Source organism: Ornithodoros turicata, chromosome 4, assembly GCF_037126465.1.
Source record: "Ornithodoros turicata isolate Travis chromosome 4, ASM3712646v1, whole genome shotgun sequence".
In the NCBI taxonomy this organism is placed as follows: domain Eukaryota; kingdom Metazoa; phylum Arthropoda; class Arachnida; order Ixodida; family Argasidae; genus Ornithodoros; species Ornithodoros turicata.
Window position 1 is genome coordinate 47,005,654 of NC_088204.1, and position 16,982 is coordinate 47,022,635.

Here is a 16,982-nt window from a genome sequence, read left to right on the forward strand (position 1 = left end):
CGCGCCATTCCGAAGCAGAAACAGATACAGTTTATTGCTTATTACGCGACGCTCCGTAAATCCGAGAGCCATGCTCGTCTGCGACACAAGACAGAGGGTGAGCTGTCCATGTTTCCTTCGATTACGCAAAGCAAAACTACTAAAAGCGAGGAATTGATTGACGTGTTAGCTCTGCATCACTGCAAAGTCTATGTTTCTTACTCATTTTGGTTTGAGACATTCAGGTAGGACCTTTGCAAGTCAAAAGCAATATAACAGAATCGCGCGTTTCTGTCCATTTCCACGAGAAATGCTCCATGTATCATAGACAGTCATCCTTTTCGGAGGCAGATAATTTTACGCTAGACCACCCTTTATTTCAGAAGAATGTCAATCGGGTCCAAGGATCGGCCGAAAAAAACAACAAAAAACAAACAAATGTGTTTAGGGAGTCTGAGCTGGTAAACTAAACAAAGTAATATTTCTCGTCCCACTATCTACCCACAGGGACGGGCACAGGACATACCTGAACGACTCTTCACGGACAGTCCGCGAGTGTCATCCCCAGAATGTTCTCGGGATACACCTCGAAGGACGAGGACACGATGATACTGTGTGGACATCCTGAGGACCGTGTGTGTTCTTGGGGCAGTGCCCAACAATGCTTAGGTTTCTTTAGTTTCCTTAAAGCACATGTGGTTTAAATGTTTACACCATTTTACTATATTAGAATACAACTAAATCGAATCACCGAAATACATCGTGTAGGAACCTATTGCCCAAAACCTCGGGGTGTCAGCCCATCCGTCTCGCGAGCCAAGGAACACGCAACACACAAAAGCTCGAGCAATCATACAAGGGTTTGTTACCTTTCGATAACCTTTCCTACAGCGGTTTTGTCATAGCGCGAGGAATGCAGAAGATAACGCAAGAATCTGAAAACACCTTACTTTTACAGTAGGTCGCATTGTCAGTGATCAGCTGTGCGGGAAACCCGAACCGGCAAAATGTGTCGAATAGTCTTCCCACACTCTCTGGGAAGTCAGCGTCCTGATAGGAAACAGCTCAACCCATTTCGTAAAATGATCAGTAACCACAAGTACTGGTTACCTCTAGGACTACGGCAACAAGGTCCCATCACATCACAAGCAACTATCTGCCAGGGCCTATTGCTCTGAACAGGCTGTAAGCGCCCAGGAGGTAAACCACCACGAGGTTTCGCTCTCTGGCATAGGGGACAAGTACAAACATAACTTTTCATAAGTTTTCCTGCCGCTGCTGTGATCTGCCAAGGCCGAGTCATGAAAGTAACGTCTGAAAGAATTACGCTACTTCCGTGGCACCACGATTGTGAACGGGGATGAGCCGTCGTCCTCATCCGCCTGGGATATGTATCTGAACAAGATGCCATCCTCGCCCAGCAGATAGGAGTCGTGCCGCCCATCAGTCGTTTCGGTGCCTGCCGAGTCTTGCTCCGCTATCCATTGCGACACCCGCTGACAAATGCCGTCCGTTCTCTGAACGTCTAGGAGCTCACGTCAGGAGCTCTCTGCTCACGACTGTGCCCCAAGACGAATATACGCCTCGTGCCACTTGTGCTGCTGCCAGAAGTTGGGAAGGCCCCTCGGTGCCTTCCTCTTCCCCATGCGGTAGAGGCGCGCAAGATACCGCGTCTGCAACCACGTTCGTTGAGTCCCGGCTGTACTCCACGTTGAAGGAGTAGTCTTGTAGCGTCAGGGCCCACCTGGCAAGACGTCCAGATGGGTTGTGGAGCCGCTGCAGCCAAGAAAGTGCCTGGTGGTCAGTCTGGACAGTGAAGGTACTGCCGTCCAGGTAGAGGACGAACTTCCTGAAACCCTAGATGATCGCCAAGTACTCCTTTTCCGTGACTGAGCAGTTCCGCTCTGTCGGCGCTCTTCAGCGTGCGACTTGCAAAAGCCACTGGACAAAGAATAGCGTCATGCTCCTGCAAGAGAACAGCCCCAACACAGTAATCGCTTGCATCTGTTTGCACAACAAATAGTTTGTTCAGGTTGGGTTGATAAAGCCTAGCCGTATCAGCGATTGCTTGTGATAGAGCTCGAAATGATCGTTCCTCCTCTTCTACCCAATGCCATCGCGTGTCTTTGCGCAACAACTCGTTAAGCGGCTGCGCCAACTCTGCACAATTAGGAATGAATTGCCTGTAAAAACCAACCATACCTAGAAACCACTGGAAGGCTTTGGCGTTACGGGGAACCAGAAACGGCGTGATCGCCTTTAGCTTATCGCCGTTAGGACGGATGGTACCTCCGCCAACCACAAAGCCGAGGAGGCTCATCCTACACAATGCCAGCTGCACCTTGCGAAGGGTTGATTGTTAAGCCCGCTTTGTTCATCCTTGCAACGATGATTGCCAGGTGCTCCAATCGTTCCGAAAAATTCTAGGAAACTCTATGACATCATCCATGTATGCCATCGCTGAATTGTACTTCGCATGTCCCAACACTGTATCCATCAATCGCTGGAAACTGACGCGTGAATGTACAGACCGAAAGGCAAATTCGTACAAATTCGAACAAACCTCTATGACACGTAAAGGCTGTTTAGGGGGTATCCTCTGGGGCAACTTGGATTTGCAAAAATCCTGTACTACAATAAAGCGTTGAAAACACGGTTGCATTGCCGAGGGAATACATGATTGACTTGATAGACGGAAAGCGGTAAGAGTCCCTTACAGTTAACGAGATAAATCGACGGTAGTCGACGCATAACCTTGCTGTACCATAACGTTTCGGACCCAGAACTGGAAAGGCTGTGGGGACTTTTGAACTGCACCGATTTGGAGCATTTCGTCAAGAGCAGAGTCTAATTCCAGGCGGAAATTTTTTGCAAGTGGTTTATGAAACCTTTCCCACTTTAGAGAGCCACCTTGGGAATATCCACTTTATAGAAAACCATTTGCAAGTGGTTCCACCTAGAGAAATCACTTGCAAGTGATTTATGAACCTTTCCCACTTTAGGGAACCACTTACAAGTCGTTCCACTTCTGTAGTTCACATATAGTCAACCATAGACGCGTATTTCACTGCACAGCACTTTTATTTCTAATTTTTACACTCGCAGCTGGTTTCGAAGCAATGTAAAACATCACTGAAGTACAAAGACAGAAACAGATACTAAATGAGTTGCGACGATGTCAAAAATGTCAAATGCAGTTATTTGCACAGATGTGATCCAGTGTTCCAAGTTTTACAGCAAAGGGAGTAATAGACGCACAGGAAACTGGCATCAAGAACATCGAAGCTCGTGGAGGTTCCATATTCACTGCTACAACGTTACTTAAACGGCGGTAGTTCAGAAAAAGGAAACGCGCAGAGCTACCACGGTACGGAGAGATGTACCTGACAGACGTTCCCAATTCAGACAGGTCCCGGTCGCAAATGACCGCAACGTCACTGTAAGAGTTTCTGCCAGTGAGGAACCGTGAGAGAAGTCATAAGCTTACAGACTACTAATAGCAGTCACCGGAGCTCTGATATCAGAGCCCGACGGGTACATGTATTCGAGGGCTTAACCTCGCCAAGAATGACACACAGAAAAACATTTTTTTTTCATCAACTCGTGTTCGACATAAGAACGAAAACGAATCTAGTCCGTCAACTACGAGGGGTGTTCAAGTCAAACCGCCACTTTTCATTTTTCGCAAAAGTAAAATTAACTTACAGGCGAGAAATTATTTTTATTTTTCAACGTAATCTCCAGCTGCACTAATGCACTTGTCCCAGCGTTTCACGAGGGCTTGGATGCCAGTAACGTAGAAATCCTTACCGGCGCGTAGCAGCCATGATCGGACCGCATTCTTGACCTCGTCGTCGCAGCTGAAGTGGCGGCCGCCAAGGAACACCTTCAGTGGCCCGAAGAGATGGAAATCGCTGGGGGGGGGGGGGGGGGAGGTTTGGTAGAGCCCTGCGCGGATGAGGTTTTTGGCATCCGCATCCGACCCGCATCCGCGCACACGTTATCCGCGTCCGATCCGCACGGCAGCATACACAATAGTTTACATCCACATCCGATCCGCTGAACAAAACGCGCCATCCGCATCCAATCCGCAAAAGCCGCACGTTTCGAAGGACGCGTAAAGACCGCGAGAAGCATGTTGGTATAATTTCGGATGCTTCCATGCTCTCACGGAAGGACTCACGCTCACTCAAGCAAAGCTGAACCTTTCTCAGAGACTCAAGCAAAGTTGAACCTTTCAACAACCGTTCAACAAACGCGATATGGAGAGACTTCTGGAGCGCGTGGAATGCTACTTCGCCGTTGTTCGCGTGGTTCGAGACGCCAGAATGCCTACTCTCTCGTCTTGTCTGTGCACGGTCAAGGGTGAACCCGTGCATGCGCTGTCGGCGCGCAATACAAATAAATTGCTGGTGGAAAAATTACAGCACGCGGTATATCCGCATCCGACAGCTACCGATCCGCTGCTTTCGCATCCGCATCCGATCCGCATCCGACCTCGAGCCACCCGCATCCGATCCGCACACCGCAGAAAGTGCTAAATTTTCATCCGAATTCGCTAGTATCTTGCGGATATCCGCTTCCATCAGTGGATGGTGCAGGGCTCTAGTTTGGACTAAGTATGATGTGGCAGCAACTCCCAGACAAGTTCCTGTAAGTTTCGGAATGCGGGCGTGCATTGTCCTGTAGGAGGAGGACTCCTTTGGTGATGAGGCCCGGCCGGTTTTGCTTCAGCGCCTTATGCACATCCCTGAGAACCTGGCAGGAATATGCACTCTTGATGGAGGTACCATTGGGCAGAAAATCAACGTGAACAACGCCAGCCTTGTCCCAGAAAACCGTGGCCATGACCTTACCCGCAGACGGGGTGTTTCGGAACTTCTTGGGAGCTGGCTAGCCCGGATGCTTCCACTGTTTTGATACGCGTTTAGACTCAGGAGTGAAACGGTGCACCCACGTTTCATCGCACGTGATGATCCGATCAAGGAACGGCTGCCCTTCAGTGTCGAAACGGTACCTTAGCTCTTGGGAGACTTCCTGTCTTTTCTGCCGGTCAAACACGGAGAGCTGCCCCGGGACCCAACGGGCACTGACTTTCCGAAACTGGAGGTGTTCATGAATGATAGTGTTCTACGTTCCCACAGAAAGGTCCGTCTTTCGAACCAAGTCGAGACAGGTTATCCGTCGGTCCTTGAGGATCAGGCGCTCCACAAGTTGGATGTTCTCAGGAACTCTGACACTGGGCTCTGAGCCGCCTCGGCCGGGATCGTCCTGCACTGATGTACGGCCGTCTCGGAACCGTTTGCACCACTCAAAGGCTTTGCTGCGGCTAAGTGTATCGTGCCCATAGTGAGCCTGAAGTCTTTTGTGAATTTCAGATGACTTTACGCCTTCATTCACGAGAAACTTCATGACAATTCGCTGTTCGATGTGCGCGCTCACCTCGTTGTCGGCCATCTTGTCCAGCACGTGTCTTCTATTTTGCATAACCTTTGAACCACCACGTGCTGAACGCGGAGGCCTGTCGCGTGTAAAAATGACGAAAAAGAAGTAGCGCGAACCATTTGTACACTCAGGAGACAGAAAGTCCCGGTTTGACTCGAACACCCCTCGTACATACAATGTTGGAGATAAGGACAAGAAATATTTTTTCTTTTTATTCCATGTTAGCGCCGCGAAGCAACTGTGGCTATGAGCGGCGTACAGGTGTGGACGGATGGAGAGAGGACAGCAGGAGGAGAAGCAATAGTGTGCCAGGAGAAATACCGCAGCGCCACAATGCGCCATCAGTAGGGGAGTGCACCTTCTGCCGCAGTATAGTGTCATGTTGCCAGTCTTAACAGCCAATACGGAAGCAGGAGTGAGTATGATGGATTACATTATCTGGCACAAGCATGGAGTGTGACCTCACTGTGTCCAGCAGTCCCATCCGCCGACCAGTAATATTTGGAGAGCTGGCGGACTAGATTTCTTTTCCTTTCTTAAGCTGAATATTACTATAGTGTACAATACAGTTTATCCATGAAGCCGTTCATTGAAAAAATGTTCACCTGTGCTAAGTACTGGGTACTGCATGCCAACACAGGGTACAGTTTTATTCGTCGCCACCAGGGGATGAGCTTATGACATAGCTTGCAAAAGGAAACGAGGATGTTCATTGCAACAAAACTGGAAACGTTACACAGTTTAAAGGGACCGAAACGTATAAACCTATCGCAACTTTATGTTCAGCGAAAAGCTTGAACCTTCTAAAGTTCAAATGTCAAAGAACTCCGCTGAAATCGCTGTAGTTGTTCTTGAATCGAATTTTCCATGATTGCATGCCCAGGGACCTAGTAGGAAACAGACAGTCTGTCAACAATTGCATCACACCGCGCCATCTGGCGAGGACGCATGTAATACGCGCGCTTCCGCTCGCTAATGCGGCGAAAACGAAAGTGGCAGTGGGCATCTGTGACCACTTTCTACGAATGTCGAACCTCCCGAACCTGAGTGCACTAGGGCTCCGCATTCTAGAACTATCGCTCACACAAAACTCCTGGTCGTACGATAACATGCCGGAAAGTGTGTGCGTCGCAGCAAAAGATTCCTCGTCCACAGATTTACCGGAGTCACCGCCGTCCTCACCAGTAGATGACAGTGCCGGGAAGACGGACTGGTTAGTGAAATGTACATGTATCACGGAGAAGCACTTGTGTAAGCCGAAACATGCGTTGTTTCTTCGTCGTGCAGGTGTTCATGTGGGAAATGCAAGCTGATGGATACTGCGGACGAGTGTTTGTGCTGCCGGGAGGTAGAGAATGCGTGTAAAAACCAGACAGACAATTCCATCACAAACAACGAATATTTCGAAATGCTGTGCCTTGACACCCAAGTCCTCCAAGTGTCTTTTACATACATCCGAGAAACCGAAGAGTATACGCGGCAGCGCCGTGTGCTCTTTACTCGCTACTTGAACGGCAAACTGAACGGAAAACCCTTATTTCAGCAGGGAATTCCGTTATATCGCGTATCGGCAATTCACAAGATGGATATGGGTGCTCTGAGAAAGCATCATACAAAGATTCTTCCTGCCTGCGTCGTGCATGCTATTAGGGATGCTTTCCCATCAGATGTCAATAAGGGCTTTTTACTTGCAGATTTGTAGAAATGTATATATCGATGCCCGCAAATTTTCTTCCTTTTTCTTTCAAAAGTTCTTCTCGTTGCTTTTTCTTGGCAGTCACATAATATTATAATTAGTAGTTTGTTCCTGGACGGTTAAGTAACCTGTTAAGTAACCCGGGGGCATATCTGTATTTGTAGATTATACTCGTGTCTTCTATATATGGGGAGTAAATCTGATGATTGTCATCAGTGTAGCTCAGCTGAACAATGATTGAACCGAGATTGGGATTTAACACTGAGCTCTCTTTCGCTAAAAGGAGTATTTGTAACTGATTCATTACCATGTCGCCAACTAACATTTGTGAAGGAAGACCTGAGCACTGACTTCAATAATTAGTAACCCTTGATCTACGCTCAAAGTTAACCATGCAGCATTGGTGTGGGCAATAGTACTCCAAAATGACTAAATAATTTATTATGCAGTAACAGGCACTCTCTATCTTTGGAATTCTATTTAACATGAAATACATTGACACCTTTCCACACATGGTAAAGCCACTCAATAACTAGACTAGCCCGAAGAGTCTCTGTGAATGGGAATGGCTGTACCCATGTATTCTTTTTTTGCGTAAGTTCTCTGTTACTGTGACGGAGATGTACTTTTGTAAATTAATTTTGACAGCCCTGCAAATAGAAACTAGCTTCAATGTACACACCATACGCGTCAGAACATTTAATTGAAATATAATATAAGAGTAGAAGCAACATTTTGACACAACTGAAACTCTATTTTTCATTTTTATTTTCCAGGGATTTAGGAGACAAACTAGGACTTTCTGCCCTCTGATGTTTTGATGTACTTGATAGAGTTGTAAAAGCTCAAACAAAATAAACAAAAGAAATATAAACAGTTTTGTCTTTCTCTTCTAAGTTTAACAAGCAAGTTATATTTTGCCATTTGTGTGCTTGTGTATTCTCTGTTGATGAAAAGAGTATAGGAAAATAATGCAGCACATAGATCCAATAATGGCGTGTCATCTTGATGAAGATGAGAACTTTGCTTCAAGTGTGCTAATTGTGACAAAAGAAATATACAATGAAAGTTGTACAAAAACAGCAAATCTCCATCGACTAAAATTTTGTATATGTGGATGTTACCCAATCCTGTAGATTCCGTCCAAAAATAGGACTACCTGACACTTTTCACTCGTGGCAGTGTGCAGAGGAAAACTCTTTGAAGTTATGATCTGCGGCAACAAAAAGTTTTGGCATGTTGACAAGGATAGTATAGCACATCAACATCGATGAGGGGCAAACACGTAGACAGCATGGTGGCTGCAAACTCACAATTGAAGATATAGATTTATTCAACAGAACAAGAAACGGAAAGAATGAATAGAAAAAGGCAGTGCCCATGCAACGCGTAGCGAACCACATTAATATCGCAGAAGGTAGGATCGGGAGAGCAATAAAGAGAAATTACTGTTGTGTCCGAAACGGGGGAACGCTGCAAAGCTGCACTCCTTGGCGATGATCGAACGTGACGGCTCGCTGACCAGCGGTCAGTAAAGGGTGTAAACTTTCATCTTCCTTTTTTCATCATTAAACTGTTGGTAGTCAAGCGTGCGTGTTGTCACTTATTCACCTTTTCACCAGGTTTATATCGCAACATATTGATTTCATTTTAAAAAGAAGGAATGTGTCATATCTGCTGCACCTAATCTCAAAGGTACAGGAATGGCAGTCAGCAACGACTATCCAGCAGCCATACGTACGGCTAGAAAACACCTCCTCACTTTTGCAAGGTCTTTGTCATCACCATATAAGTTGCGTCTCAACACACTGCATGTCGACAACAAGCGGTACGAGTACGATTGTTCCACGAATTCCGTCAAAGAAATAAATGCTGGGAAACGTGCTCCATAACTAGTTTCGAGCTGTCCAGTCCCGACTTCACGGCCACAAGACATTGGTCTCTCGCTTTTCTACACAAACATACGTAGTGTGATGTCAAAAGTAGATGCTCTATCCTCTGCTATCGACGACCACAGCCCTGACCTCATTGCCATCACAGAAACGTGGCTGTCACAGAATATTAGAGATCACGAAATTTTCCGTCAATCTTCCGCATATACTATTTATCGTACTGATCGTGTGCCAGGGAGGGGAGGCGGCGTACTTCTGGCCGTGAAGTCTAATCTGCTCTCGCATATGATTCATGTTGACAGTAACTTAGAGACGTGCTGGGTATCACTAGAATGCACTCATCCACCTGTTCTTGTTGGTGTGTGTTACCCCCCCCCCCCCCCCAAGGTAACCGTGAATTTGCCACCATCTTCCACAACGAACCGCTTCGCTCATTAATCGATTCCCATGTCACCACCTTCTCATACTCGGGGATTTCAACTATCCTAACATTGACTGGACGTCAAGTGAACCACACGGTACTAGCATCGATGATAAGAATTTCGTCGAACTGTGCCTTACCCTGAACTTAACACAGATGATCCTTTCCCCAACAAGGAATCCGCCTTTGCGCCTCACACTCTAGACCTTCTGCTGACGTCACAACCCGAAATTCTTAATAACATGTCGATAGACGATGGCCTTAGCGATCACTGCATAATCACCGCTAGGATGACCATACTGAGAACCAATAGGTCAACCTCTGTTAAACGCATTCTCCTATATTCCAGAGGTGACTTTGATGCGATGCGGAACGAACTACGCCAGTTTTATGATATATTCTCGGTGGAATGTGTGAGTCGCACTGTAGAAGTTAATGGTTTGCCTTCAAAACAAAGTTGCTCTCTTTAGTGGAAACTCATATACCTACCATGACTATACGTAATCGAGCCGATGCTCCTTGGTTCACTCGCACTTTACACTTGCTGCGAAAGAAAAAACAACGCCTTTTTCGTCAGGCTCGCATTCTGGGTAATCCCGTCCTGTGGAACAGCTACAGGTTGATCGCTCAGAAATACAGACGTTCCTTACGTAATGCAAGGGAAAAGTCCTACAATAGTGAGCTCCCCAAGATTATGTCAAATAACCCTAGAAAGTTCTGGAAGATCATAAACCCACGTTCTAATTCACAACTCCAATTGGTTGACTCTGAGGGACACCCAGTGCCAGAAGGCGACTCTGCGGATGTATTTAACAACTTCTTCTCTTCCGTCTTCACGGCTGACTGCACTAGAACTGCGCCCACAGAACTCTCTACGCCCCCATATCCCACCATGGAGAGTATATCCGTCAGCCCGCATGGTATCGCTAAACTCATCGGCTCTCTTAAGAATACCTCATCATGCGGTCTTGATAGTATAAATATCAAAGTCTTAAAACAGACCAGAGACTTATCCTCACTCTTCCTGTCATTTATCTTTCAGCAATCGTTAGAGACAGGTGACATTCCTCGTGACTGGAAGACAGGCAAAATCATTCCCATCTTTAAGGCAGGCGACCCACACACTCCACCGAATTACAGACCAGTTTCACTAACAAGCGTCCCGTCGAAACTCATAGAGCATGTCGTCTACAAACACGTGATCCAGTTCTTGGAAAACAACCAGTTCTTCTTCCACAATCAGCACGGATTCCGAAAGGGTTTTTCCTGCGAAACCCAACTTGCATCGTTCACGCATCACATCAGCCTGGCTTTAGATAACAACACTGAATGCGATGCTATCTTTCTCGACCTATCAAAAGCCTTTGATAGAATATCACACTCATTGCTGCCCAAGCAGCAAAATGTACTGAAAGTCGGGTGCAATAGGGGTGGACGGGTAGGTGGAATGCCTTGAAGAGACTCGTGAAACTAGGGAACATCGATAAGACACATACCGTCCACCCCTATTGCACTCGACTTTCAGTACATTGTGTTGCTTGGGTGTTTATCAGCGCTCCACTTCCACCCACTTATACTTCAATGGATTAAGAACTTCTTAACAGATCGCTCACAGACGGTATACGCTAACAACCACTACTCTTCATGTGCGCATGTCACCTCTGGTGTCCCACAGGGTACAGTATTAGCACCTTTGTTGTGTCTAATATATATTAATGATCTCCCACAGTCAGTTTCATCGCACATTCGCCTATTTGCAGATGACTACGTCGTCTATCGCACAATCCATTCCACAGCTGACCATATAGCCTCACAGAGACACTTGGATAAAATAGGCGAATGGTGCGAAACCTGGCAGATGTCGCTTAACCCCACAAAATGTAAACATGTGATGTTTTCACGAAAACAACGATCATGTCCCACTACATATATCATAAGTGGATCACCTGTAGAAACCGTTACTAACTAAAATACCTTGGAGTGCATTTCTCATCTGATCTAACATGGAACACACACATCTCGAACATTCTTTCTAATGCAAATCGTAGTCTTGGGTATCTTCGGCGACACATTACTCACGCACCTCCACACCTCAAACGGCTGGCATATCTCACGTTTGTGCGCCCGAAGATCGAATATGCCAGTGCCATATGGGATCCCCACCAAACGTATCTTTCGAATAATATCGAAGCCTTGCAGAATCGGGCTGCCCGGTTCTTTTTCAAACAATATTTACCTTACACCAGCGTAACCTCACTCAAGGTCCAAGCTGAGCTCACCGACCTTAAAACACGTCGCATGATTCAACGGCTGTCATTATTACAAAAGGTTTATCACTCTCCCGCGCTCCGCAGTAGTCACATCCGCTCCCCTTCTTACCTTTCCTGCCGCGTTGACCATCAACATAAGGTACTACTAACTCGGTCACGTACAACATCATTCGAGGCATCCTTCTTTCAACGAACATCATCAGATTGGAATAGACTCCCACGGCATATTGCAGAACTCACGGATCATATCCAATTTAGCAACGCATTAATCGCCGAGTTCACTTGACCATTGCCGCTCCATGTACACGCACATTATTGCTCTCTAACGTAGATATATTCTTTGCTTTTCACTTTGTTATAATCTTTTTCTGTCTGCTGTCTTTTTTTTGTTCTTTTATGTTTTTTTAGTCTATGTTCATTGTTTGATGTACAGTGCCAGTGTGTTGCATACGTGCTCACTCCCTCATGTAATGGCCTAAAGGCCCCTTGATGGATCAATAAATAATAATAATAATAATAATAATAATTTCAGTATGTGCCTGGGATATTGCCTTTTTTATTTGTAATTTTCCTAACAAATGTTTAACATTAAAGGAGTGTTGATTGTACATATCATCATTTAACTTATTCAGTCTTTTTATTGCCTTTTTTTATTTGTGTTTTTCCTAACAAATGTTTAACACTAAAAGAGTGTTGATTGTACATATCCTCATTTGAGTTATTCAATGTACCTTTTTTCTTAAGTTTTATATTGGATGTGAATGAGAGAGCTGTCACTTCCTTCAATAATGAAACTTTTTTCGAAGTATTTGCAAAAGTGGAGCAGTGCCTTGGTATATACTTTGCAAAACAGCTTGTCTCGAGTACTCTTATTTTCAAACTGATGATGAAATTATGAATGTATAATAGTGTCACCATTTTTTTGGTGAGCTGTCTCATGTAATGTATCCTACTTTCTTACTAAGATGACCAAATAATGATTCTGTTTGCGCACAAGTATTCCTATCCATGTGTCATTGAGCTTAAAGTTGGTGTGCGAGAACCTCCAAGTGCACTCTTCAAGCAGAAAGCAGAAAACCACAGCAGAGTAGACTGCCTACATAGAGACAATTAAGTCCACAGGTGGCCAACCCATATTCCTGAAGTCGTTTCCTGTTTTGGTGAAATCAAGTTGCCGTGCGAATGAATAGGTAGAACCCCTTGTATAGTGGTCGCATTCTGTAGCTATCGAAATAAGAAATGATCCTATCGCTAGAGATATAGAATAGAGTCCAGTGTTCTCCCGGGGAAGATCTTGGAGCTGTATTCACCACATAAAGACCCGGTTTAGCCTGTTTCAATAAAATTTCATCGCGAGTGAACGTTCCATGAATGCATGTCCTTGTGCAATGATTACGAGCAAAAGCTGAATAAAATTCCCATTCTTTCATTTTATTCTTTTATACGAATTTAGCGCGTCTGTCTTTGTTGATTTCCAGAACATGAGGTGTCTCGGAAACAAAGAGCACCGTGACAGCTTCTGTGAGGTTAGCAGCAAATGTCAATGTGAGACGAACATTAGCTTGAAGCACTAGACTTAGGATGGCAGCTCCACATCTGGCGTGGGGTGGTAATAAAGCATAAATGTCTCTTTCGCGTATGCAACCGGACCTAGAGGTTGATTGATTGATTGATTTTATTTAAAGTGCCCACAAACAGCCGTGGCCTTTAGTGTGGTGCACGAAACACAATACATACTCTATATACAACAGGGAACTACACATGCATAATGCTGGCTAATTAAAGATTCTGGGATAACTAAATTAAGAGAAAGATATACTATCGAAATGTCGCACGATCAGAACCATAGTCATTATACACTTTCAGTAACCGAGACAAAGGAGAAGCAACGTCTGAATGACTAATGTAGAACAAATTTCGTGCCCTTGTCCTTGTTGTACACAGAAAATTAACGGATGATAACAACATGGGACAGTCGATTTCACCGTTAATTACTTTTTCCAAAAATCGCAAATCAATACATCGTCTTCGACACGACAATAACGGAAGTCCTATATAATCAAGAATGCGTTCATAGTCATAGTATAACCTCCTACCAATATATCTGTCATAAACAGTAGTAACCAACTTACGTTGTACACGTTCAATTTGGTCTGACTGCGTTTTAGTCAAACGGTTCCAAACAATACTGCAATGTTCGAGTCTGCTCCTGACATGGCTCATATACAGCACTAACAAGCACCGAGGTCCAGTGAAGCCACGAGTAAATCGCGTTATAGCACCCAGAGACCTGACAGCATTGTTCACAATGGTGTTCACATGTGGGCCGAAGGAAAGGGCGCTGTCCACTATGACGCCAAGGTCACGAACAGAGGGCACACGCTCGATATCAATGTTTTCGACAACATAAGAAAAATGCGTTGGCTTTCTCTTTTTGCTTATCGTCAACACCTTCGTCTTGGCAGGGTTAAGTAACAAAAAATTATCTTCACACCAGTTATTTACTGAATCAACATCCCGTTGGAGTAGCTCACAGTCGTCCACTGTAGAAATAACCCGATACAGTTTAACATCGTCAGCATACTGTAGCACCTGCGAGTGTTGAACGACCAAGGACAAATTATTCACAAATATTAAGAAGAATAAAGGGTCGAGATTAGAGCCCTGCGGAACCCCAGAAAGAGACTTGTATTCCGACGACAAACAATTGCCTAAGCGAACAAAATTAGTGCGATTCGTTAAATAATCATTTATCCATTTGCAATAGCCATCTGTAACTCCAGTGCTAGATAATTTCTGTAGGAGACGCACATGAGACACGCGGTCAAAAGCTTTTGACATATCGCAGTACAAAACGTCGATCTGACCACCATTGACAACTGCAGGTGAGCAATAATTTAAAAAAGAACACAGATTTGTGTCCACAGATCTTCCACGCATAAAACCATGCTGCGTTTCCACTATTCTTCTACTAAAGTAGGCATAAAATCGTTCGTGCATGACAATCTCAAAAACTTTTGAAAAGTTACATAATAATGAGATAGGCCGGTAATTGTCGACAACAGTAGGGTCACCACTTTTAAGCACTGGTACAATGACGGACTGCTTCCAGACAGCAGGAAACACACCTGTTCTAAGTGACAGGTTAAATATATGCAACAGAACTGGACCAAGGATATCGGCACAACCCTTCACAAGAAAGCTAGGTATGCCATCAATACCACAAGTAATCTTAGATTTCAATTTTTTTAGCGCCACTAGTACCTCGTCAACAACAATATCGCTGCGCGACATGCTATCAGATACGACGATATCACAATTTCCAGAGCAGGCTCCAGATCTTTCTTTGATGAAGGAAGCGGCAAAGTGATCAGCAAACAGATTGGAAACAGAAACCAGGTCAGTACACAAGGTACTGCCACACTTTAGAGCGTTGACATTTTTGTGGGTATTTCAGGTATTTCTTTCCTCTTAACTTTGTGAAGCGAATTGGTGTATCCCTTTGCATACATGTCTTGTTGAAAGTCGAAGTCATCCGTGTAGTGTTGACCGCCAACGTCGAGCACTGCTCTTTTGAGCTTGAAATTTTCGAGCTTAAAAGGGTTCCGTTCTCTATGACCCTACTACGCTTCTCTCTTGACCATCAATACTGCCAACTTCGAAAGAATTCGTTCACTATGAAGATAATCAAATATGACCTGAGATTGCTTTGGAGTGATTGTCCTGTACTTAATCTCTAAACCTCGGAGAAGGTATGCGGCGGGTGTCGTTTGAAGTCTTCATTCAATGCCAACGAGTACACTTGGAAAAACCTGCACACGTCGGAAATAGAGCACAATTCGAGAAAACTCTATTGTATGCTTTTCGGTCTCATTGGGACCAGAGAGTAATCTAAATTCATCACTGGCTTGTCGGATTCAGGTACTCCGATGTCGACAGTATTGAGGATAAATTTTTCCTGTTGATAGATGTCACTAAAGACAGGAGAATAAAGATCACAGAGAGTGCATCCTTTGGTGCGTTTATAGCGGGCGAGAAGTCACCTTGCTTCTGTGGGTATAGCATAATTGTCAGATTCTCCTACTGGATCTGGTTCGTAAAGCATTGCAGGGTGTGAGTTTGAGTAACATTGTTGGCATTTGTAACAATGTCCAAGTAGGAACGATAGGCATAATGTTCAAAATTAGATACCAGTAATAGAATTAAGATAGATGTGGCTTGTACAGGAATCACGTCGTCTGTTATCGCCGTACTGCCTGGTGTAGTTGATGCTGCATATCCATTTTTATGCACAGCTCTGCATTGAATGTGTAAAAAGCTCAACTGGAGATCAAAGAAGCCGCCACGCAGACCGGGAACATTATATTCAATGACACTGTTCGAGGTAGGCGCACAAATGGGGAAAGACTCCGATGTCTCTAGAGAAAAGTTTGTCGGCGGAACAGAAAACAGTTCCAACTGATTCGTAGTGCAGAAGCAAGAATTTTTATGCACTAAGGCGATGGTAGACATCTTTTTTTTTTCTTCAGGTGGAAGAGTCAACCTTTCTTCGTTTCTTGGTTGTTTTTACTGATCGATCACTTCTGTTACGCTTGCTTTTATTACCTTTCCTGCCCTTCCCTCTGAGTCTATGAAGAAACTCGTCAGGAGTCGAATGGATGGTGCGACCAACCCCTTTCTTTAGTGCCTCTCCAAATGTTGTTCCCAGCTTCACTTCCTCCGCTATGTGGTGTCTGGTCTCAAGAAGTTTCCGACCTAAGTACAGTGCTACTTGTTTAGTCAGTATAGATATAAATCGCTGCACCAACTCCGAGAAAAAGCCAGATCCAACTTGATAATAAGGAGCTGAGTAATGTGGCAATGGTTGATCTCGTTTACCGGTACCAAGATGTGATATACAACAGGGTGTCTGTGTTATATACATTTTTGAAAATGTAGTGTTACTGCCACACGACCAGAACCGGCAGTCAAGGGAATGATATCACCTATCTCGTTTGCCAGTTCGATTTGAATGGTAGTCAGCTCCTTGACAGTCACATATTTATAGCAAAGATTTGTGAAAGAATAGGACGTAACCTCATTCCGACTGTGCACTCTAAATGGGAGAAGATGAAGAAGGGGTGCAGTTATATCACCTACAGCTCCATTCTCCATGATATCACTGTAAACAAAATGTAATTTTGTCCTGGAAAGAGGCAGACATTACTCTAAGCAACTGTGAAACTAGAGAAGGTTGTTTGTTTTCCAAATCCAAGCATCAGAGCTAAATATGGGTGAAA

The 16,982-nt window shown here is 44.8% G+C and overlaps 1 protein-coding gene across 1 annotated transcript in view; it reads right to left on the reverse strand.

Annotated features, from left to right (window-relative positions):
• LOC135392403 (high-affinity choline transporter 1-like) overlaps positions 1-16,982 on the reverse strand; it is a 254,458-nt gene that overhangs the window by 9,106 nt on the left and 228,370 nt on the right. The gene's annotated exons all lie outside the window — the stretch shown is intronic.